Below are 24,499 nucleotides of genomic sequence, written 5' to 3'. Positions count from 1 at the left end.
CTGTTACCATATTCTTAATTTTCAAGAGTTCTTGAGTCTTTAAATGCCACCCCCCCCCACTTTAAACATTTCACAACAGAAAATTTTAAGCACACAAGCACATAGAAAATTATATAACAAGCCCTCACATACTTATTACACAATGGTATACTTATTACACAGTTATCAACATTTTCCTAATCTTAACTGTCCTATTCCTTTACCCTACTTTTCTGAATTACTTCAAAACAAACTTCAAGCATCATATTTCAACTGTACATTGAAATACATATGGTATGTATGTATTTGGTATGTATCTCTAATACATAAGGACAGCCTTTTCAAAAATATATATATAACCACAATATACAATCACAGCTAACAAAATTAACAATATGAGTGTTCCTTTTTATTACTATCCTGTTCCTGTTTCGTGTATACAGCATCTTTCCTCATCTACTTAAGAATACTCATCATCGTTTCTTTTGACGTTTTCTCTTCTGTTCTCCATCGTCCTGTCTCTCTGGGTTCCCTTTTTGCTGTTTGCTTTGTGTTGTCCTTCTTGTTGGAGGCATCCCACAGTGTCTGGTGATCTTGCCTATCAGTTTATAATTTCAAGTGAGGCAAGAAAAACGGGAATGGAAGCTCTGTGTGCAGAAACTGAGTTCGTCCACTGATGCGCCCCCACTGTAGGGTGATATGATGGAAACCTGGCCTCTTCTTTCGATATCCCCTAATGTCAACCTTCATTATTTTTCTTCGGGCTGGTCCACTTCCTTGAAGAGGAGTCCTCACAGATTCCTCTTTGGTAACATTAGTAATATAATCTCTCTAAATAATAGACATCACAAAGGGCAGACCCTCAGTTGCTTTCAGTCTGAGAAAGTAAATATGGTATATTTGGATCATATGGGCTTTAAATTTCAGTTAGTAGACTGCTCTTTAAAATAAAAAGCTTTCAAACAAAAATCCACATTTTCAGTTTCCTCTGAAAACTCTGACTATCTGCAAACACCGGGCCCACATTCATACACTGAAGCTACGTTACGCTGGCCCCAGTAAGTGGTAAACCTACTTCTTACTTCACCGTTGGCACCTCCAGGCCTCCTAAGTAGGTAAAGTGTAAGCTTCCTGCTATAATGAGATGCCACTGCATAAAAGGGAAATGCATTTGTACAATATACTTGGATTCTTTTATTTTGGGATATCCTAGAAAAGATAAACCTGAATAATCCAGCCAATAAGAGACAAGAGACCCCAGCATTTGGCAACTAAAAACAAGTGAAACCATTTATAAAAATAAACCTCACTCCAACATCTGAGTACCCTTACCACAACCAGAAGCATCTCTTCTCAAAGACTCAGTTTTGCCAAAGACTCAAATTTCAGCTTAGAGAGAGAAAGACAGAGCCAGAGAAAGAAGCCAGGGGAAGAGAGAAGAGAGAAAAAGGAAGGGAAGGTTGGGGTAGGAGGTGAGGGGAGGTTCACTAGGAAGGTGACATGTATACGTATGGCTGGCTCATGTTGATATATGGCAGAAACCAACACAACATTGTAAAGCAATTATCCTCTAAGTAAAAATAAATTTTTTTTTTTAAACATAAAGGGAAGGAAAGGGAAAGAGAGGCATGAGAAAACGGAACAGAGATTTATCCTTTGCATTCTCATCAGTTCAGTTCGGTCGCTCAGTCATGTCCGACTCTTTGTGACCCCATGGACTGCAGCACGCCTGGCTTCCCTGTCCATCACCAACTCCTGGAGCTTGCTCAAACTCGTGTCCATCGAGTCAGTGATGCCGTCCAACCATCTCGTCCTCTGTCATCCCCTACTCCTCCTGCCTTCAATCCTTCCCAGTATCAGAGTCTTTTCCAATGAATCAGTGTTTTGCATCAAGTGGCCAAAGTATTAGAGCTTCAGCACTGGAGTACTGGAGCACTGCATTCTCATAGGGAAAAGAAATTCTCAAAAATGCTTTTCCTCCACCAAAGGGTAGGCAAATCATGCTTTATAGGAGTAAAGACAGATCAAGTTCTGAATTCATACTTATAAAAGCCTTTTCTTAGATAATAGACTTGGTATTACACACACACACACACAGAATTATGACATTATACATGAATTTATATTTTTTCATAATTTACATATGAATGACATGACCGAGATTAACAAACACATCAGGAAAATTCCTAGAAGTTTCCAGAGACCGTTTAGACACATTCAAGTGACTTTTTAAAACACAAAGTGATCGGCCATTAAAAATACCCAGTGACATTATTTTTTTAACTGGCTGGAAAACAGGTTTTGCTGTGTTTCAGAGTTGAAAGGCATCCCCATGACTCCGGGCTATATACCTATTAGCTAAAAACAACAATGCTACAAAACTGGCTTTTGGATTAACAGCCCTGTCATTTATCCTTTAAATGTTTATCTCCTTTGGTCACAATTTTATTGTAGTTAAACAGCAACTAGTGTGGGACCAAAAGCCTTCAGATGCTCTTAGTGCACAGGAGCACACTGTTCTGTTTTCTGGCTGAATGGACTTTTACTTGTGTGAACAAAAGACAAGATCCTGCTATTCTTCAAATGAAAAGGCAAGAAACAGCGAGGAAAAACACAGCACAGAAAACCGCCCCCGTGGTCCACGTTACAAATGCTAATGAGAACCAGAGAAGTGAATAGCTGTTTTTCTCCTTCCAAAGTTTAAAAAATTGTGCAAAGTAATTACACATCTCAGCATCTCTTTTAAAAGTTGTGTAAATAACAATTTGCAGTGCATGATAGCTAATAGGCTTCCCTGGTGGCTCAGACAGAAAGATTGCGCCTGCAATGGGGGAGACCTGGGTTCAATCCTTGGGTTGGGAAGATCCCTCAGTGAATGGCTACCCACTCCAGTATTCTTGCCTGGAGAATTCCATGGACAGCGGAGCCTGGCAGGTTATAGCAACAGGGTCGCAAAGAGTCAAATATGACTGAGCGACTTTAAATATAAAATACATACACAGCGAATATAGTACATATTATCTAATATAGATAATATTAGACAAAGGACGGCTACATGCAAAGATTATGGCCTAAAACCAGTGAGTCAGGCAAAATATAAACAGTGTTAACCAGCAAGAGAACTGAAAGCATTGAACAGACTTGACATTGGCCACCTAAAAAGCTCCCCAAGTCTTTAAGAAAGCAGATGAAAACCACTGTAGTGGCAAAAACCACTACAATATTGTAAAGTAATTAGCCTCCAATTAAAATAAATTAATTAAAAAAAAAAAGAAAGCAGATGAAGTTACATCTCAAAGGCCCTCTAAGAATCTAAAACAAGAAGCTGCTGCTGCCAATAGAAGGTGGAAGGGCTTCCTGACCCAACTCTTACAGAAGGCCATTAGGATCAGCCCTGGTTATCTTTTTCCTAAATGAGTTATACTGTGGTCTGGTCTTCATCCCAACCTCTCTCCCATGTATCTTGCATACTCATATATCTCTCAGGTCTTTATTTCTTGAATAAATTAACGCATTATTGTTATCATTGCTATTGTTTAGTCGCTCAGTCCTGTCCAACTCTTTGCAATCCCATGGACTGTAGCCTGCCAGGCTCCTTCTCTGTCCATGGGATTTTCCAGGCAAAAATACTGGAGTAGGTTGCCATTTCCTTCTCCAGGGGATCTTCCCGACCCAGGGATTGAACCCAGGTCTCCTGAGTATCTCCTGCATTGCAGGCAGATTCTTTTACCCCTGAGCCACTGGTTGTTTTAATTTGTATTAGTTGAAGGTCTTCTTTCACAGCTCAGTTTGGTAAAGAATCTGGCTGCAATGCAGAAGACCCAGGTTGAACCCTGGTTTGGGAAGATCCCCTGAAGAAGGAAATGGCAACCCACTCCAGTATTCTTGCCTGGAGAATCCTATGGGCAGAGGAGCCTGGCAGACTACAGTCCATGGGGTTGAAAGAGTTGGACACGACTTAGCGACTAACCCACCACCAACAGTAGTCGATTGTGTCTCAGACGGTAAAGAATTTGCCTGCAATGTAGGAGACCCAGGTTCAATGCCTGGGTCAAGAAGATCCTCTGGATAAAGGAATGGTTACCCACTCCAGCTTTCTTGCCTAGAAAATTCCATAGACAGAGGAGCCTGACAGGCTACAGTCCATAGGGTCACAAAGTCAGACATGACTGAGCAACTTTCACTTTTTTACTTTCAATACTAGTTGAAAGAAGGAAAAGTGAGGGATCTGTTTGAATTCTGACATCCATATTCAGCACAACAGAAGGAAATCTAAGGGCTTGAGAGTTCCTCTGCTCTTCTGCAACATGCAGAAACCATGTATGATCTAGGATTAGGCTGGCTGCAAGTGACAGAAAATCTGAAGTGGTAGTGGCTTCACCAGGCTGGAATGGTGCTTCCCATGCTGATCTCAGAGACTCAAGCCACTTCCAGCTCACCACTAAAGACTGGCCCTCACTCTCAAGATGCAAAAGCAGCATCTACATTCCAGACAGCAGGATAAAAGGAAAGGCCTCAGAAGAAAAGGGCAAAGGGCACACACCAGCTTTCTCTAAAGGAAACATCCCAGAAACTACCAGAGGCTACATCCTCTTAGTCACATGGCCTCACCAAACTGCAGGGAAAGCTGGGAAATGCAGTCTGTATTCCAGACAGCTAATTGCCCTGAAAAGTCCATGATGGAAGGAGGCAAGAAGGGATCTGGGGGTTAACTTGCAGTCACTGCCATAAAGACATTTTCTTAGTTTTATAAAACTAGAGGTAGTTGGTACGTATGTGCTCAGTCGATCAATCGTGTCTCACTCTTTACAGCCCCATGGACTGTACCCCACTATGCTCCTCTGTCCATGGTATTTTCCAGGCAAAACTACTGGAGCAGGTTGTCATTTCCTCCTCCAGGAAGGAGGAGAAGGGGGCGACAGAGAGTGAGATGATTGTTTGGCAGCACTGACTCAAAGGACATGAGTTTGAGCAAACTATGAGAGACCGTGAAGGACAGGGAAGCCTAGCATGCTGCAGTCCATGGGGTCACAAAGAATCAGACATGACTTAGTGATGGAACAACAACAATTCCAGAGGCTCTTCCCAACGCAGGGATCGAACCCGTGTCTCTTGCATCTCCTGCATTGGCAGGGGGAATTTTACTACTAGTGCCACCTGGGAAGCCCAGAGATAAGTTGACAATGTCAAGCAAAAAAATCTTCAGAAGAAGAAACTTGCAAATGCTCTGAACAGAAGAGCCACTGAGACATATGGACTTGGCATTGGAGCCCTTGAAGTACTCCCTGTATCAAGGATCTGGATCAGATAGCTGAATATTCTCATGTTCTTTCTCTGCCCATCCCCCCACCTCCCCAAGCCCTTGCCAGGAGTGAATGTCCTGTTCCTATGACTCCCATGGACCTAGAAGATTCTCCCCTGGGTCATGTCAACTGTACAAGTACCTCAGCCTCACAGCCCAATTCACCTCCCATCATTAAGAAAGAGAGGCCCTTCACATCCAAGGGGCAAATCTCATACAAATGACATTTGGCTGATGCCCAAAGGTGACAGGGATGAGAGCAGGATAAATAAAGAATAATGCAGAAGTCAGCTGGGGCAGCCTTTCATCACAGCCCTTTCAAGAGCTATTAATCTTGGTCATAGTCAGTCGGCTAAAAATAATTACTTCTTCTAAAACATGTTGTACACACCAACTAGCAGTAGTAAAGGGTCAGCCTTTTGACCTAGGAAAGATGTGGCTCCTGGCTTGCCTACAGCCAACTGAAATGGTGCACAACTCCCCAGCCCGACTTCCTCTTCAGTCTCATCCAGCAATATCAAGAGAAAGAACCACTATCAGCAATATTGTCAGACTATCGGTAAGCTGTAGAAGCAGCTGCAAGAATATTTATTCCAAGACTATTCGAAATACTATACAAGAAGATTTGTTACTTCCTTTGATTATAATGAAGGGAAATAAAATTTTAAATACTTAAGCATTGTTTTTTTCCTAAGTATTTCACTGTTCCGGTATTTTAATGGAGTGTCATTTGTCATAATTCACCATTCATTCTGGACCGCCTCCTCTTCAATTCAAGGTATCTTTGAACTTGTAAGTCTTTCTAGTTAGTGGGAAAAGCTCTGAGTCTGAAATTCTAAATGACAGATTCAGTTCTGTGGTTAAGCAACTTTGTAATCTGGAAGACACCAAGAGACTCCCTTGGCTTCGCTGGGCCTCAGCTATACTATGGGGATCTGTCATGTCCAACTCTTTGAGACCCTATGGACGGTAGCCCGCCAGGCTCCTCCATCCATGGGATTCTCCAGGCAAGAATACTGTAGTGGGTTGCCATGCCCTCCTCTAGGGGATCTTCCTAACCCAGGGGTTGAACCCATACCTCTTTTGTCTCCTACACTGGCAGGCAGGTTCTTTACCACTGGGCCACCAGGGTAGCTCAATACTATGGGGAAGTTTGACTCAAAAAGGCCATCTGACTCTTCAGAGATTCAACAGTACAGATGGATGGGTTTGTATAAACCTATAATAAGTGGTATCATTTAATAATAATTGAATAATAATAATCTATCTAAATATTAAACCTATCAATTGGGTCTACCTGAAAGAAGGATTATAAGAGAATTTACAGCACCATTTCTTTAAGTCATGGGCACTTCCAAACCTGTTCACCAACAATACAAATATGATATAAAGACGTATACCAAGATATCAGTGGCATAAAGGAAAGTGCCCTGTCATGCAAACAGATAAACTACAGCAAGAGCAGCCTCTAGCTGTGGGTCAGTAGGTAGCAAGCAGCAGGAACACGAAGAAAGTGGAATCTTTTTTAAACAAAAACACTGCAGCCAGATCACCTACAGCTGGAAGGAAAGCCAACATGGAAATGCTAGCTTTATGTGACAGCAGAGATCTTTCGACGTGGGGAGGAGTGCTGCTTCTGCTAAGCCCCACTTCCCAGCTGGGGAAATAGTAAGACTGAGCCAGGTGTGCCCTGTTAAAATGAAAAGACAGTGCCAGTCACTCAGCCATGTGCTACTCTTTTGTGACGCCATGGACTGTAGCCCATCAGGCTCCTCTGTCCATGGGGTTCTCCAGGCAAGAATCCTGGAGTGCATAACCATTCCCTTGTCCAGATGATCTTCCCGACCCAGGGATCAAACCTAGGACTCCTGCATCGCAGGCAGATTCTTTACCATCTGAGCCACCAGGGAAGCCTGCTGTCTTTCAAAGACACATTTAAATTATAGTCGTGGGCACTGCATCAAATACTACTGTGAACAGAAACCACTCACCTCTCAAGATGGCAGTCTTACCAAGCATATGTGGGGCCAGCTGGAGGATTTACAGTGACTGGGAAAGACACGAACCCAAGCGGCACCAAATAATAAAAGCAGGAGTTACAGCCAAATTATGGGACCTCCCAGGACCAGGAAAAAAATCCCAGCAAGTATTTTGTAAATTGCATGAACTTAGTGTTATAAACAAGGCACAACACAGATGCAAAACTTGGAAGAATTTTTTCAATTATACCAACAACCTCGAAGTCTAAGTTCCTAGAGAAGCAGCTATAAATCTTACAACATGTTCATACTTTACTCAGCCTTACTTGTGCGTGCATGCTCAGTCATGCCCAACTCACTGCAACCCCACTATGCTCCTCTGTCCGTGGCATTTTCCAGGCAAGAATCCTGGAGTGGGTTGCCATTTCCTACTCCAGGGTATCTTCCCTACCCAGGGATCGAACCCACGTCTCCTGTGTCTACTGCATTGGCAAGTGGATTCTATACCCCTGCGCCACCTGGAAAGCCCCGCATCCCTACTGGGCTTCATCAAATAAATGCCTACAGTGAAAACCTATCTCTGGGTTGTGCTTTTTTTAAGCTCTCAGTGAAGAATGTTTGTTGTTGCTTTAAAAAAAAAAAAAAAAGTTGTAACTACATGAATTTTCCTTGCAAACTCTTTATACCTTGGGGGAACTTGGTCTTTTATTATAACTGTAAACTTCATTTATCATTTCACAGGAGACATTAAAATAATTGTGGGCAATCTGATATTGTCCCTTGTAGGCCACATTTCTGCCCTTCAGATATACTGCTACCACACAGCTGGGTTAGAAGATGGTGTTAAAATCACTGTGGAACCACATAATTGCTCCATCATTAGTGGCTGGGGGTGGGGTTGAGGGGGGATTAAGTCTTAAAGCAAATTATTCCACATGGATTGAAAAAGAGAGGGGCACAAACAGATGCAAGATTGGTTGCTGAGCTGTAGTACAGAAATCAACTTTTTTCAAAAATTTTTTTTGGTACCAATCATGCTTTCACTTAAATTTATTGCTAATTTTGAGAATTTGATTTTTTTAATTGGAGTGTCATTGCTTCACAACGTGGTGTTAGTTTTGTTGTACAACAACATGAATCAGCTACGTGGATACATTGATCCCCTCCCTCTTGAGCCTCCCTTCCACCCCCACCCCCTCCCACCCCTCTAGACTGTCACAGAGCACACAGCTGAGCTCCCTCTGCTATACAGCCGCCTCCCACTATGTCACACACGGTAGTGTATGTATGTCAATGTTACTCTCTCAATTTGTCCCACCCGCTCCTCCCCCCGACCATGTCCAGAAGTCCATTCCCTACATCTGTGCCTTTGTTCCTGTCCTGCAGATAGGTTTCATCAATACCATTTTCCTAGATTCCATAAATATGTGTTAATATACATTATTTTTCTCTTTCTGTCTTACTTCACTGTATGACAGCCTCTAGGTCCAGCCACATCACTAGAGATGACCCAATTTCATTCTTTTTTTTATGGCTGAGTTCCATTGTATACATGTACCACATCTTCTTTATCCATTCAACAGTCAATGGACATTTAGGGTCTTAATAATATTTGAACACACCTACCCTCTTGAGTTCAAATTCCTAGAATCAAACCCAATTTATGTTCAAATCCCCACTGACCCAGCTCTTCTACTTAAATGTCTATATGGACACATCACATTTTATCTGTTCATCAGCTGATAAACAGTTGTGTGGTATTCACTTTTTGGTGATTATGAATCCTACTGTCATGAGGGAAAAACTGTATTAAATAATGTCTAACCCTGCAAAAGTCAGTCAGTCTCCTATTGCTTGAATACCCAAACTTTCCTTCCTAAAGAAGTAACTATTATTGAATTTTTGCTGAGATATACTATCTTCACGTAAACATTTTATATAAAGAGCAACAAGTATTCTGTACCTTGTTTTTTTTTTTTAATGTCTTAAAGATTGTTTCATATTGGTACATTTAGAACTGTCTCCTCTTAATGGTACTAGAATAGTTCATTGGCTACATTTTCCTTAATATTTTTTCTTAGTCATTTTTAACTGAAGGATAATTACAATATTGTGTTGCTTTCTGCCATACAACAAGACGGATCAACCACAGGTATACACATGCCCCCTCCCTCTTGAGACTCCCTCCAGCCCACTGCCCCCTCTCCCCCCAGGTTTTTAAGTGTCCCCTTTGTTGTTGTTCAGTCAGTAAGTCGTTCAACTCTGCAACCCCATGGACTGCAGCACACCAGGCTTCCCTGTCTTTCACTATCTCCTGGAGTTTGCTCAAACTCATGTCCACCCAACCATCTCATCCTCTGTCACCCCCTTCTCTTCCCCTGTCCCCAGTCTTAAAGTGTCCCCTATGGATGGACATTTAGATTGCATTCTTAGGTTTTACCATTACAAATAATGCCGAGTGAAGAGTCTTGTACATATGTCTTTGTACAGGTAAAGAAATGGAATAAATTCATGTAAGTAGAATAGCTGGGCCAAAGGGGATTTGAATATAAATCAGTCTTCTTTCTAGGAGATTTTAATTCAAGAAGGTAAAATACAAGAGGGTCAAGCCCTGTCTGTTGTTTGAATAAGAGGTGTATAATCAGCAGTATTATGAGAAAACGAGCAATCGCTGCATAATTTCTGTTAATGTCTTTATTGAGATATAAGTCACATAACATAAAATTCACCCATTTAGAATGTACAATTCAATGATTTTCTGTATAGGCACAGAGTTTTGCAACAATCATCATAATCCAAATTTAGAACTTTGTCATCATACCAAGAAGAAACCTCGTACCCATTAGAAGTCACCCACAATTCCCATCTCATCCCACTCCTACTCAAGGCCATTGCTAATCTTCCCGTTATGTACAGATTTGCCCACTGTAGTCATTTTTATACAAATGGAATCAGATAACATGTCGTTTTCTTGTGCTTAGCTTTCACTTAGTGTTATGCCTTCAAGGTTCATTGATGTTGTACTATACATGCTGTAACCTCGTACCTTCGTGTTGCAAAACAATATTCCATCACACAGCTACACAATACTTTGTGTATCCATTCATCAGCTGACAGTCATTTGGGTTGCTTCTATTGTTTGGCTACTATGAATAATGTTACTATGTGCATTTGTGTGTAAGTTTTTTAAGTGGACATATGTTTTCATCTCTTGCAGGTATATATCTATGAGTGAGCAAATGAATGAGTGAGTGAACAGATAGAAACTCACATTAAAATTTTTTTTTAATATGAATGTTACACAGCAAAAGAGAGAAAGCAAAACATTGACAGTTGGTAGGTTAACAAGAAGACTCTAACAATACTTGGATGCTAGAGCAGAAGTCAGTATCTTTAAAATGGCATTTTAAATAAGATGGCATTTATTTGAAAATAATATGAAAATTAAATAGATGTCCACACATATTAGGTTTAAATAAATCCAGAAATGTCACCGGCCAAGTGAACAGAGGAGATAAAGTTCGATTCCTTCAGAGCTATGACATTCCATGATTTCTTCTCAGTTCTTATCCTTGAAAATGTCTTAACTCCCATGTTTCACATACAATTTAATAAAGTAAACTTGTTCTGAGCTTGTACAATGTTCCATGCACCTTGACAGGCCGAAAGACACAGAAATTAATAAAACCTTTCCATTCTCATGCTCGAGGAACTCATATTTTAATGTCTGATACTTTTTGATAATGGTATGCAAAGATTTTAAGGGTATAAACCAAAGGAGAGCAAACTTTTTCCATAAAGGGCCACATAGTAAATATTTTAGGCTCTGCGGGCCGCATATGGCCCTTACTGAATATTCTCACTTTTCTTTTTTCCTTGCTTATCCTTTAAAAATGTAAAAACCATTTTCAGTTCAAAAGCCAACCCCTAGTACAAACTATAAGCAAAGAGAAAAATTACAGGTTCACTATCTTAACCAATTAAACATGCTGGATACAACTTAAAATTCATGAATGTGAGTTACAACAGCCTCAACTCAACTCTGGCTCCTCTCACTAATTAGCCTTTCATTGTCACGACTCTGTTTATACCATTATTTTTTATCCCACAAATGCTTTGGCAATTGATGAAATAAACTCTTTTCCTGTCCCTAAATAAAGTCCACCCTTCAATTCCCACGTGACAATACATTTGACAAAGCTAACTGGAATCTTGTTAAGTACCAGGCCCTAGATAAGACACACATACACACACAAAGGTCTCTTCCTATACTAATCCTCTGTGTTAGTGAGAATGGTCTAGACTATACTGAGGGTAAACTCCCAAGTCTCAGGGACTTAATACAGAAAGGTCTTTCTTGGTCAAGTTCCCTGCCCAATACGAGCCATTGAGGGCTCTACACACAGTCTTTCATGAACCCGGTCTAACGGAGACTCCACCGCCTGGAACACACAGCCCCCAAGGTCACTCTGGCAGGGCAAGGGAAAGCATGCGAATAGCACACCAGCTCTTAAGCGTCTTGACCGGGAATTGATACCTATCACTTCTACTTCATTTCATTGGTTAAAACTAATCATGGAATTTCACCTAACTGCAAAGGAGCTAGGGGTTGTGATCTTCCAGTACAATTACAAAGAAGAGCAAAAACCAGGAGTTAAACAGAAAAAGCTGAAGCAGATACAGGATGCCAGAGATAACCTCCCCAAGGCTGGGTGTGCCTCACTGATATCAGAGTTACAAGTTATGCAGTACAACTGCTAAGATACCATACATGGACTGTGTGTGTGGGTTCAGTTGCTCAGTCGTGTCTGACCCTTTGTGACCCCATGGACTATGTAGCCCGCCAGGCTCCTCTGTCCATGGAATTTCCCAGGCAAGAATACTAGAGCGGGCTGCCATTTCCTACTCCAGGGGATTATCTCGACCCAGGGATCAAATCTGTGTCTCCTGCATTAGCAGCCAGATTCTTTACCACTGAGCCACCTGGGAAGTCTTATATAGACTATTCAGAGATAAGTAAATCCCCGTTCACCATCCTCACACTCTCCAAGCTAGTAAAGCCGGTCATACCACACTTCTAACTTCAGTGCAGCAGAAATGAACATGGACGGCAAACCTAGGTGTTTCTGCAGTCACATTATAGAGCATATCCCTTAAGCGGTTCCAACATTAATCAAGGTTCAGGCTCATCCAACACAATATAACCTTCACACAACACCATCAATAGCAAATATGCACTGAAATGCGTACCTGAGAACATGATGAGAAAATGGTAACTGGCCATTTTGACAAAAAGCTGCTCAGCATCTTCCCCCCCGACCTCATGCCTCTCCTACATACCCTATGGTCCCTTTGAGGACACATCGCACAAAATCTAAGTTACTTCAGTATACAAACAACCCCATGCTCAGTACTTCGTAAGTAAGGTGCTCAGTACTTCTTTGAATGAAACACTGAAGAAAGTGCATCAGTGAAATTATGATGGAGCTGAATCCTGTTATAGCATTGCCTCTTTCACAACAATGTTTGAGAGCTAAAAGGGTGGGACAGAAAGAGCTGCCTGTTTCCCAGAAGAATCAGAGAAGGTATGTGGAGAGGGTCATCAAGTTGGACTTTGGCTCACAATGCCCCAAGGACACTGACAAATAGCCCAATAATAACCCATCTGAGTCTCAGAAGTCACTCCTTAGAGCTGCTCTATAAAAGCCAAAAGGAATTATTCATTAGCGAGTGTGAATCACACTGGATACCACCAGCAGATTGTGTTTGGCCTTGCTGAATTATTCATTAGCATTTGTGAGAAATGTACAACCCAAAGGGTGTTAAACCAATCCAGATTGTTCAGCAATGTTTGTTTTCCTTTAAAAATACTTATAAAAAAAAGTCACCTCCAATCTACAGTTCTTATATTTATAAGACCAGTTAAAAAATCTGCCTAAACAAGTAGGTGAAGAGTAGAACGTCAAGCAAGAAAGGGATCTCCTTATTTAGTATTCATCATTATACTGACAGGCAGTAGACTGAACCAATGTTTGTTTACCTGTCCACATCTTGCCTTTTTAGATGTTGTATGGTCAAAGACACTAGGAGCTCTACAATGAGATTCACAGGTGGAGGGGGGAAAACTCTTTTGAGTCCTGTCACAGAGCAGATGCAAATTTAATTACGGCGCGTTAAGCCTTCCATCTTGTCGAGGTGCCCTTGGAAAGCAACTGTAAACAAGAAGCACTGGGCAATCAGGTGTCAGGGGCTCATTTGATCTGCTAGGAAGCATGTCACAAATCCCTGGCAGGAAGTGAGTCGGGAAAGGGAACAAAGAGAGAGGGCTGACAGTGTCGGGGGGCAGAGCTTGGGGGTGTGCCTGTTAGTGCTGGGGGCTGCTCCCACTCCCAGCTCCCACCTCCCGGAGACAGCGCTCCCTGCCTGACACGGCCCTCTCATCTCATATTTGTTATACATTCTCCTGTGGTCCGCAGAAACCACCAGCCCAAGTGGGGAGTCAACTGGAGAGCGATGCACAATTAAAGTACTCGAGACCAAGGAACACCTAGCATGAGCTGATTTAAGACAACTGGAGAAATCTGGAAATTAGTGCAGAATGGAAATTCAGGTAAAAGAGATCTTATCAGCCTGTGGTCTTAAAAGAAAACCCTAAGTCCAGCTGAATTCCCAGCTTTTCGGTGTGCCCCTAATTGAGTAAGAAGAAGGTTCCAGCTAATGAAGCTCCAGGTCTGAACCTGAGCTGTCAAATGCCCGGCTGTTCCTATGATAATAGTTGCTGCATTTGTAGGCAAGGGACAGAAAGTGATCCCTGAGTGTATCGATTTGTAATTCTACAAACAGACTGAAGCCTTCTTGAAGGGAGCCCATGTCCGGAGCACAGTGCTCACTTCTACAAAACAACTGCAGAAAATGGATCTCTGCCCTCAAAACCATGGTTCCAGAAGTGCTTTCTGCTGAATTATCCTATGGGAATTGAGTGCTTAAGTTAAAGTCTCCCTGACGTTATTGTCAATTAACAACTTTCAAATCGGGGGAGCTTCCAGGTGGCTCAGTGGTAAAGAATCCGCCTACCAAGCAGGAGACAACGAGTTTGATCCCTGGGTCAAGGAAGACCCCCTGGAGAAGGAAATGGCAACCCACTCCAGTATTTTTGTCTGAGAAATCCCATGGACAGAGGAGCCTGGCAGGCTATAGTCCATGGGGTCACAAAAGGATCAGACACCACTTAGCAGCTAAACATCAACAACAAAATGGAGGAGCGTAAAAAGCTTGAAAGTAACCAAGCTCTATTTAACTTGGAGCAGATTAACCAGTTTCTCTAAGCTTCATTGTCCTCATCTATAAAATCTGGAGGAAAATAGCATCCATGTAGGATCCCTGCAAGGATTACAGAAGATAGTATATGTTAAGTGACAGCCAGTATTATTATATTAAAGAATAAGGGGAATTGATATTAATAATGCAATTATCATTTGCCTGGTAACACAAGTATTCCCATGATATTAAAATCACTCCTAAAATGTTCTGCAAACTTGTTACAATTATTACCTAACATTATCTAGATAAGCACAGAAGTTCTTTTCCTCCACTTCACTACTTTTATAAATGAGAAACACATATCAAAGACTCATCTCAGCTTCCAGAGAATTAAGCTATTACCTAAATATCAGTCTGCGAGCAAAGACGAACAGAAGTAAAGAGGAAACGGTTAAAAAAGGCATCTGGGATCACCTGAATAAGAAGGAAGTTCAAAAAGGAGGGGATATTAGGTATAGCTGATTCACTTTGCTGTAGAAACTAATACCGGAGAAGGCACTGGCACCCCACTCCAGTACTCTTGCCTGGAAAATCCCATGGACGGGGGAACTTGGTGGGCTGCCGTCTATGGGGTGGCACAGAGTCGGACATGGCTGAAGCAACTTAGCTGCAGCAGCAGCAGAAATTAATACAACACTGCAAAGCAACCATGCTCCAAAAAATTAATTTCTTAAAATAGGCACTTGGGATCATCAGAGAGCAGGTTCCATTCATTTCTTAAATGTTCTCATTGTCTAATCTCCCTTACATCCATTTCGGGTTCCTTCTAAGAGTGTGGCAACAGAAGGGGCAAAACTGAAAGGAGACACCTAGTGGCCAAGTGAATTTCCATTCAGACTACAGTTAAACAGCAAATAATATCAAACAACTTTATAATCCAAAAAAACCTCTTTTTTAGCATGTGAAGGTATGATGCTAAAGCTGAAACTCCAGTACTTTGGCCACCTCATGGTCTCCTGCAACGGCAGGCAGGTTCTTTACCACTAGCAGCATCTGGGAAGCTCTGGAGTTATACACACCTGGGTTCAAATTCCAGCTCTGCCAAGTGCTCGTTGACTGAACAATACTTTCTAACCTCTTCCACATCATGAAGCATGTAGAAAATTATAAAATTTGCAGACCACATTGGAGTAATCAGAAGAGATGCTGGGGCCAAAGTTCAAACTCTCTACTAACCCACTCCAAGGACTAAGGGAACCATTCTCTCCACAAGCAAGAATCCATTCCAGGCACACCAGTGGGATATGCTCCTGAAACAATTTACTTAATATTATCGGGCCTTAGTTTCCTCATCTATTTTTACAAATAATACCCATTTATTTTTACAAATAATACCCATTTTTATGAAGATTAAATGAGATAATATGTATGAATATATATTCACACACAGGGCTTCCCTTGTGGCTCAACTGGATAAAAAAATCCGCCTGCAATGTGGGAGACCTGGGTTTGATCCCCGGGTTGGGAAGATCCCCTGGGGAAGGGAATGGCTACCCACTCCAGTATTCCAGCCTGGAGAATTCCACGGACTGTATGATCCATGGGGTCACAAAGAGTCGGACACGACTGAGCGACTTTTACTTCACTTCATATTCATAAAATGCACGTACTAGTGCATACATAAAGTACTCAATAAATGTTTGTTTTCTTCTTTCTATACTATTTTTTTAATAGAACTGTACAAAGATCCTGCTATATCCACAAACTTCAAAACTATACAATTGATAAGGAGTAACAAAAAACATAGCTAGTGTTTGAATGTATATTATAAATCAGACGAGGGCTTAGGTTGTTACTTCACTGAACTCTTCAAACTACTTTACAAAGCCAGTGTAGTAGATACCTGGGCTTTCCTGGTGGCTCAGTGATAAAGAATCTACCTACCAATGCAGGAGACACAGGAGACGTGGGTTCCATCCCTGGGTCAGGAAGATCTCCTGGAGAAGGAAATGGCAACCCACTCCAGTATTCTTGCCTAGGAAATCCCACAGACAGAGAGGCCTGGTGGGCTACAGTCCATGGGTTTGCAAAGAGTTGGACACAACTTAGAGACTATACAACAACAACATGGCAGATACCATCTTTTGCCCACCTAGTACCTATTCTGACAATTTTTCTTATTAACAAAATCCTGATTTTGATGTAGGCAACAATGGGCACATCCAAAAAGGTGGCTACCCCAGACTTCCTCACAGCTGGAGCAGCCATGTGGCACTGTCCCGGTTGATGAAATTGACCTGCAAGTTTACTATTGTGCCAATGGCCTGGAGAGTGACCTTGAAAACAGAGCCCCTCCAACCCTAGTCAAATCTGAAAATAACTGCAGTCCCAGCCAGCATCTTGAGTGCCACATTATGAGAGACCCTGAGCCCGGGGTACCCTGCTAAGATGGGTCTGGATTCCTGATCCACAGAAGTATAACTGTAAGAGAATAAATATTTGTTGCTTTAAGACATTACACTTTGGTAATCTGTTATACAGCAATGACAGAATCTATTCACCATCTTTCAATGAGATGATATGCTTAGAATGGCAAAACAGGATGATAAGAGATGCTGGGTGCTCATGACTTTCAAAGGCTGGTCCACCACCACCTATCTCATAGTTGAGAGGGGAAAAAAAAAAAAAACTTTTATTTCATTAAACAATTAAAATAAATCTTAAGTGACACATTAAGTACTATTGTTATTTTATTATTATTCCCAGGTAACACCTAATGGGCTTACATAATACAAACATAAAACGGAAAGCAGTGGTTCTCAGATTTTAATTCAATGGAATAAAAACAAAAAAGGAACTCAACAGAAGTTACTGGTCAACATAATATGCGGTCAAAGGGTAGATTACAAAAGCACACAGAATGGCCGCATTGTTTAAAAACTACACAAATATTCACACAAAGGCACAGGAAAAAAGTCTTGAAGGTCAGAGATCAGAGGTCAGCAAATATTTTTCTGTAAAGGACCAGACAGTAAATACTTCAGGCTTTGGAGGCTGCCCGTTTGTCACAGCAGCTCAACTCTCAACCCTGCCGTCACCTGAGAGAAGGCACATAAAATAGGAACATGAATGAGCACGGCTGTGTTCCAAGAAGGCTTTTTCTGTTTCTTTCATTTTTTGGCCAAGCCCCCATGGCACGTGGGATTTTAGTTCCTTGAACAGGGATCAAACATGCACCCTCTGCTTTGGACACGCAGGGAAGCTGAGAAGGCTTTATATGAGGAAACTAAATTGTAAATTTCACATTATTTTCACATGTAATGAAATATTATGCTTCTTTTCATTTTTTCCCCAACCATTTAAAAATGTGAATTCCATTCTTAGCTCAGGGGCTATACAAAAACGTGGCGAGCCAGCTCTGGTCCACAGGCCATAGGTGACTCACCCCCATTACAGTCCAAATCAGCGTCAGCGAATATGCTTGTCTGGGGAGGAAGACTAAAGGAAGACTTGTGCTTTCTTCTTGAAACTTTCAGCACTGTCTGAATATGCCACCATTTTTTTCTAATATTTTTCTTTAAAAGATTTTTTTGATGTGGACGATTTTTAAAGTCTTTACTGAATTTGTTACAATATTGCTTCTATTTCATGTTTTGGTTTTTTTGGGCCTTGAGGCATGTGGGATCTTAGCTTCTCAATCAGGGAGCAAACCCGCACCCCTTGCCGTGGAAGGTGAGGTCTCAACCACTGGACCACCAGGCAAGTCCCTACCATCATTTTTATAATTAGAACATGCAGTGAAATTTTGTTCATATGAGGTGAGAGAAAGGGAAAAAATGTTTCTTGGGTGATACAGGGACTTGGGAAATGCACTGAAAAAGTCTGTTGACCTGGCTATCACCAGATGAGCAATAAAAACTGTTAACTAAGCCAGAGATAACATTTTCAGTGGCCCTAATGATTCTCCAAAGTGGACACAAAGTATCTATCATACAAAGAAGTGACATGAGATGTAGACTTGAGACAGACTGGGGAACCGAGCATGACATGTGCCCATAAAAAATAAAACTCTGCCACGCTGACCAGAAACACAAGAAAGCCTGAAAATACAACACAAAGCACTTTTTTAATCCCATATGTATGTCAGAAGCTTCACAACTTCAGAAAATAGTCACTGAGCAGAAGCATAACACGGAAACATAATTTATGATAAAAATTCTCCTTTGTAATTTTGGTCCAATTAATTGTATGTAAAACTCTTCAGGACGACAAAACTGATGTCACTGATGATATCTAGTCACTATGTCCAGCTTGTAAAAATACACTCTACGCCAACCCAGGTAACTACATGGGTAACACTCAGCTTTGTAGGCATTATGTCATAAAGCCATTCTAGCTGTCATCATTCCTGTAGAAAAACAATAAGACAGGGAAAACACAAGTTCTGGTGCTTCTTGTTAACATTTACCAGATGATCCTAGGGGTTACAGATGACACTGCTAAATATTCATGTCAGAACACAAGGCCGGCATCTCCCTCTAATTTTGAAAAGGCACTATATAAAGTATGGAAGAAAGTCAACATAATTACCTTACTTCTTCAAAGCAGATGACTTTTATTTGCTTTCTGGTCTTTCTATGCTTGTCCCTTCTGTACATCAAGGATGGCTCCCCAGAGATCAAACTTTGTATTTCTCCCTCTTTTCTAACATAGAAAAGGTATTTTTAACCACATGTAAATTTTTTCTAGACAACTGTTAGAAACACTAACTTGCATTGTTGTAATGCAGAAACCAATACAACATTGCAAAGCAATTTTTCTTCAATTAAAAATAAATTAAAAAAAAGAAACACTAAGAAATAGGCAGGAATAATAGCTGTCACCTCATAGACTTTAAAATGGCGAATTTTATGTCATGTAAATTACACCTCAATTTTTTTTAACACAGGCAAAAAAATACAACCATAGTGATAAAAAAAAAGAGAGAGAAAGAGAGAAGGGATGGGAAATGTGACCCCCACCAGAAGTAGCTAATTCATCTAATCATCTAATCATCTAAATTTCTTTTGGATGATTAGATGTTTTGAACTATCCATGTCTCTTCCTCCCTTCTATTCACACACAAAGTAGGCATCTCATTTCATCAGTCCTTTGACTTGCAGTTTTCACCTATAAAATAACAGCAAGAATATTTTTCTTTAGCTAACTCACAGGATTATGGGAATTAAATTGAAAGAGATAAAAAATTGACAGCAGGGCTTCCCTAATGGCTCAGACAGTAAAGAATCTGCCTACAATGCCGGAGACCTGGGCTCAAACCCTGGACCAGGAAGATCCCCGGAGGAGGAAATAGCAATCCACTCTAGTACTCTTGCCTGGAGGATCCTAAGGACAGAGAAGCCTGACGGGCTACAGTCCATGGGGTCACAAACAGTCAGACACCACTGAGGGACTAACACTCGAACACACAAGTGTTGGCAAGGGTGTGCAAAGAAATTAGAACCTTTTTTACATTGCTGTGGGGATGTAATACGGTACAGTTGCTTTGGAAAACAGTGTAGCAGTTCTTCAAAAGTTTAAACATAGAGTTACCACATAACTCAGTAATTCCACTCCTGGGTATATACCCAAAAGAAATGAAAACCCATCTATACAAAATCTTGTTCACAAGTGTTTATAGCAGCATTATTCATAATAGCCAAAAAGTTAAAACAACAAATGTCTGTCAAGTGATGGATGGGTAAATAAAATGTGCTTTATCCATAAATGGAACATTATTCAGCCATAAAAGAAAAATGAAGTATTCACACATTCTACACCATGGACAAATGATGAAAACATACAGATTATGTTAAGTAAAAGCCGCCAGTCACAAGAAACCACGTACTTTACGATTCCACTTATATGCAATGTCTCTAATAGGCAAATCTATAAACAGAGAAAATAGATTCCCACGTGGCTCAGTGTTAAAGAATCTGCCTGCCAATGCAGGAGATGCTGGAGATGCAGGTTCGATCCCTGGGTCAGGAAGATTCCCAGGAGGAGAAAATAGCAACCCAACAGGCTGCAGTCCATGGAATTACAGGAGTTGGACATGACTGAGCACTCGCAGACAGAGATGAGGGTGGGTAGTTGGAAAAGTGAATGGGGAATGACAACACATGGGTACAGGGCTTATTTTAGAGGTGAAAAAAATGTTCTAAAGTTAGATTTCAGTGGCGATAGTCCCACGATCTTGTGAATAGGCAAAAAAGAAAAAAAAAAAACCATGAACACTGAATTGTATACTTTAAATGGGCAAACTGCACATATGCAAATTATATGTCAACAAAGTTCTTTTTCTTTGAAAAGAATAGTCATCTCTAAGTGGGCAGCTGGGGAGGAATAAAGGGGAGAGATGTCATTTATTTTCCATCATAATCCCTGTTGTTATTGTTTATTCACTAAATCAGGTCCAACTCTGCCACCCCATGAACTATAGGCCGCCAGGATTCTCTGTCCATGGAATTTCCCAGGCGAAAATACTAGAGTGGGTTGCCATTTCCTACTTCAGGAGATATTCCCGACCCAGGGATCATGTCTCCTGTGTTGGCAGGCAGATTCTCTACCACTGAGCTACCAGAGAAGCCCCATAATCCCTCTGCACAATGTGATTATATTTTACATATGATTATTAATATGATGAAAAAGTAAAAATAATTATTGGAAAAAGTACATGCAAAATGGTACAGATATCATCGAGGACACACATTCTTTGCTCATAAAGTCAAACTAAGAGAAACAACATTCTGCCCTAGAAAGTACCACACAGGGAAAATCAGGGCTTTCCTGGTGGCTCTGACGGTAAAGAATCTGCCTGCAAGGGAGACCTGGGTTCAATCCCTGGGTCAGGAAGATCCCCGGAGGAGGAACATGTCAACTCGCTCCAGTATTTTTGCCTGGAGAATCCCCATGGACAGAGGAGCCTGGGGATTGCTGTTAGATAAGAAGGAGCACTCTCACGCACATGTGGTGTGTGTGCACATGTGTATGTGTGTGTGTGTACACATATGAATCTCTTTCACACTGAGAAAGAAGTAAAATACAGCCATTGTACAAAATGAAAAATATATTCTCAGGACATCATATCAACCCTTCTGTAAGTGTTAGCACAGCCCTCCTCTTGGCAAAAACTGCACGGTGCTGTGTGTTGTAGCAACACATGCGGACGAGGTCCTGGCTCTCCAGAACTCACCATCAAAGAGCCACCGACGACACCAGTGCAACAGAGAAGTCCTAAGTGATCAGAAACCAAACTAAACCCAAGTGGGCACAATGGAAGGAAGGATTTACAGAGGCAGAAACTTTCGAAGTAAATCTTGAGAAGATGCACGATTCTCCCCCCAGATGAACTCCAGGGAAGGAAAACAGTGGATTGCAGGGATGAACAAAATACAGAGTAAATAGATACGCCTGGAAGCGGGGAGGCAGAGAGGGCTAGAGCCAGGAGGGGAAGGTTAAGTTAGATAGTGGTCTGGAAATATTAATAAGAGCATGCATGCATCTGTGGCACTTGGACTTTATCCTACAGTCAACAGCAATGCATTTAACTAAGATCTACAGAGAATTAAGACCACAGTCAAACAGTAAGAAAATCCGTTCTGTTAGCTAAGTAAAAGATACACTGGCAAGGACAGAGGATGCATGTGGAAAAGAAGGAAAGGAGAATGGCCAAAAAAAAAATAAAACAGCTCAGAAGCTGTTAAAATTTCTTTTGTTTAGTCACTAAGTCATGTCTGACTTTTTGTGACCCCATGGAGGGCAGCACACCAGGCTTCCCTGTCCTTCACTAATCTCCCGGAGTTTGCACAAAGTCATGTCCACTGAGTCAATGACGCCATCCAACCATGTCATCATTTTGACATCATTTAAACTAGAGCAGAGTCAGAAGGAATGAGCAGGGGTCAGATTTTAGAGCTGCTAATAAACTGAAAGACAGTCACAGGCTGAAGATAGATGGGGAGGGAAAGGAATGATAACCCAAGACTTTTGGAAAGAAAGCGATACTGACTTCGATAAGGGCTGCTGCTGCTGCTGCTGCTAAGTCGCTTCAGTCGTGTCCAACTCTGTGCGACCCCATAGACGGCAGCCCAACAGGCTCCCCCGTCCCTAGGATTCTCCAGGCAAGAACACTGGAGTGGGTTGCCATTTCCTTCTCCAATGCATGAAAGTAAAAAGTGAAAGTGAAGTCACTCAGTCGTGTCCGACTCTTAGCGACCCCATGGACTGCAGCCTACCAGGCTCCTCTGCCCATGGGATTTTCCAGGCATGGGTAAGGGCAGAAATTACTAATTGCCACTAAGCTAGGAGTTTGATCTGGTTTTATCTAATAGGCCAGAGTACTGAACGAGTGCAGCTGACTTTTCTCAGCACAACATACAGCATGGATTCAGGGGCCAGCCAGCCTGTGTTCAAATCCAGCTCTACCAGTACTAGCTAGAGATCTTCAAGCACACGATTTAATTTCTCTGTCCCCAGTTTCTTCATCTGTAAAACAGTGGTAATTAAAATGCCTATTTCATAGGGATACCATGTGTATCAAGGGAGATAAAGTGACTAGAAAAGTGTCTTGCAAATATTAAGTGCACTAATAGCACTTGCTATTTCTACTACGTATGGCATCTGCATAGAGACATATCAACTCCATTTTATACAATAGCAACTGAGGCTTAGGGAAACCCAGGTTCTTACACAGCTAGTTGAAGGCAGAATCCTTTATCCGTCTGGCTTCAAAGGCAATAGTATTTCCACTGTGCTACACTACCTCCAGAGCTGCTGATACAACAGCCACTACATCCATAGAAGAGCTGACTTGCTTGTGCCTTGATTTGCAGGAGAACCTAAGTAAAAAGGGTGGTCAGTTCATCAGTTTCTGAGAAGAACTGGCTCCTGCATCTCAGGACTCGGGTGAGGATGTCACCTCCTCCAAGAGACCCCTCCCTGACCCCTGAGTCTGTGTCCACTGATATCCACTCAGTGCAGAGGAAATGGTGCTGTCCCCCATTCTGAGCACTAATGCCACTGTGCTGAAACTACTCCCTAATCTCTCTATCCTACTGGTCTACCAACCTTTTGAGTTTGGGGGCTGTCCATCTTATTCACTACAAGATCCTCAGCTTTGACCAGCAACTCACAACAGCTTAACTGAAAGTGCCAGTTAAACTTGCTGCATGATTGATACCAATTTCCAATCCGTTTTATATGTATTTGTCCCAAAAGGTTATATCATACACATATATATTATTTTGTATACATACAGAAGCTAAGGCTACACTGCTTGGTCATTCCAGAATAAAAGATAAAAATCTCTTTCCCACTCATACGTTAATTGAGTGTGGCAGAAACCATGCCTGCTTACTCATCAGCTCTTCCTTCTCTTTGACCTCAACAAAGGCGCAATGAGCACAACTCCACAGAATGGATTGTGAGTGTTCCAACCCAGGGATGGCATCTTAGTCAGCACGGGCAGTCATAACAAAACACCACAGACTGGGTGGCTTAGCCGAAGTTTATTGCTTAGCGTTCTGGAGACTGGGAAGTCCAAGACAGAGGTGCTGACAAAGTAGGTTTAATTCTGAGACTTCTTCTCTTGGCTTGTGGGCAGCCCCATCTCACTGTATGCTCATATGACCTTTTCTCTGTGTGTGCACAGAGAAAAAGTGAGCTTTCTGGTATCACTTCTTATGAGGGCACTAATCCCACCTCATGACCTCATCTGACCCTAATTACCTCCCCCAAACCCCATTTCCAAGTACCATCACATTGGAGGTTAGGGTTTCAACAAATAAGTTTTGAGGGGACACAAACATTCACCCATAACACATGGAAATATCATTCACTTCTGCTAGATCCTAGATTCCCCAGCCTCCTCTGCAACGGGAATGGTCAAGCAATCCAGCACTGGCCAAAAAGGCATAATGAAAAGTCTGCTAGCAGCTTT

The 24,499-nt window shown here is 41.7% G+C and overlaps 1 protein-coding gene and 1 long non-coding RNA gene across 12 annotated transcripts in view; both read right to left on the bottom strand.

The window, feature by feature from the left end:
• Positions 1-24,499, bottom strand: part of FTO (FTO alpha-ketoglutarate dependent dioxygenase) — a 422,823-nt gene that overhangs the window by 363,611 nt on the left and 34,713 nt on the right. The gene's annotated exons all lie outside the window — the stretch shown is intronic.
• The window catches only part of LOC129632187 (uncharacterized), a 41,768-nt gene continuing 34,526 nt past the window's right edge, over positions 17,258-24,499 (bottom strand). For all 4 annotated transcript variants that reach the window (XR_008704392.1, XR_008704393.1, XR_008704394.1 and 1 more), the window contains 2 exons: positions 19,111-19,224; positions 17,258-17,618 (listed from right to left, as the gene is read on the bottom strand). This is a non-coding gene — a long non-coding RNA (uncharacterized LOC129632187). The remainder of the gene's footprint in view (positions 17,619-19,110; positions 19,225-24,499) is intronic.

This window comes from Bubalus kerabau, chromosome 17 (assembly GCF_029407905.1).
Source record: "Bubalus kerabau isolate K-KA32 ecotype Philippines breed swamp buffalo chromosome 17, PCC_UOA_SB_1v2, whole genome shotgun sequence".
NCBI lineage: Eukaryota > Metazoa > Chordata > Mammalia > Artiodactyla > Bovidae > Bubalus > Bubalus kerabau.
Note: the sequence above shows the minus strand (reverse complement) of the source record. Positions and strands in the feature narration are given on the sequence as shown.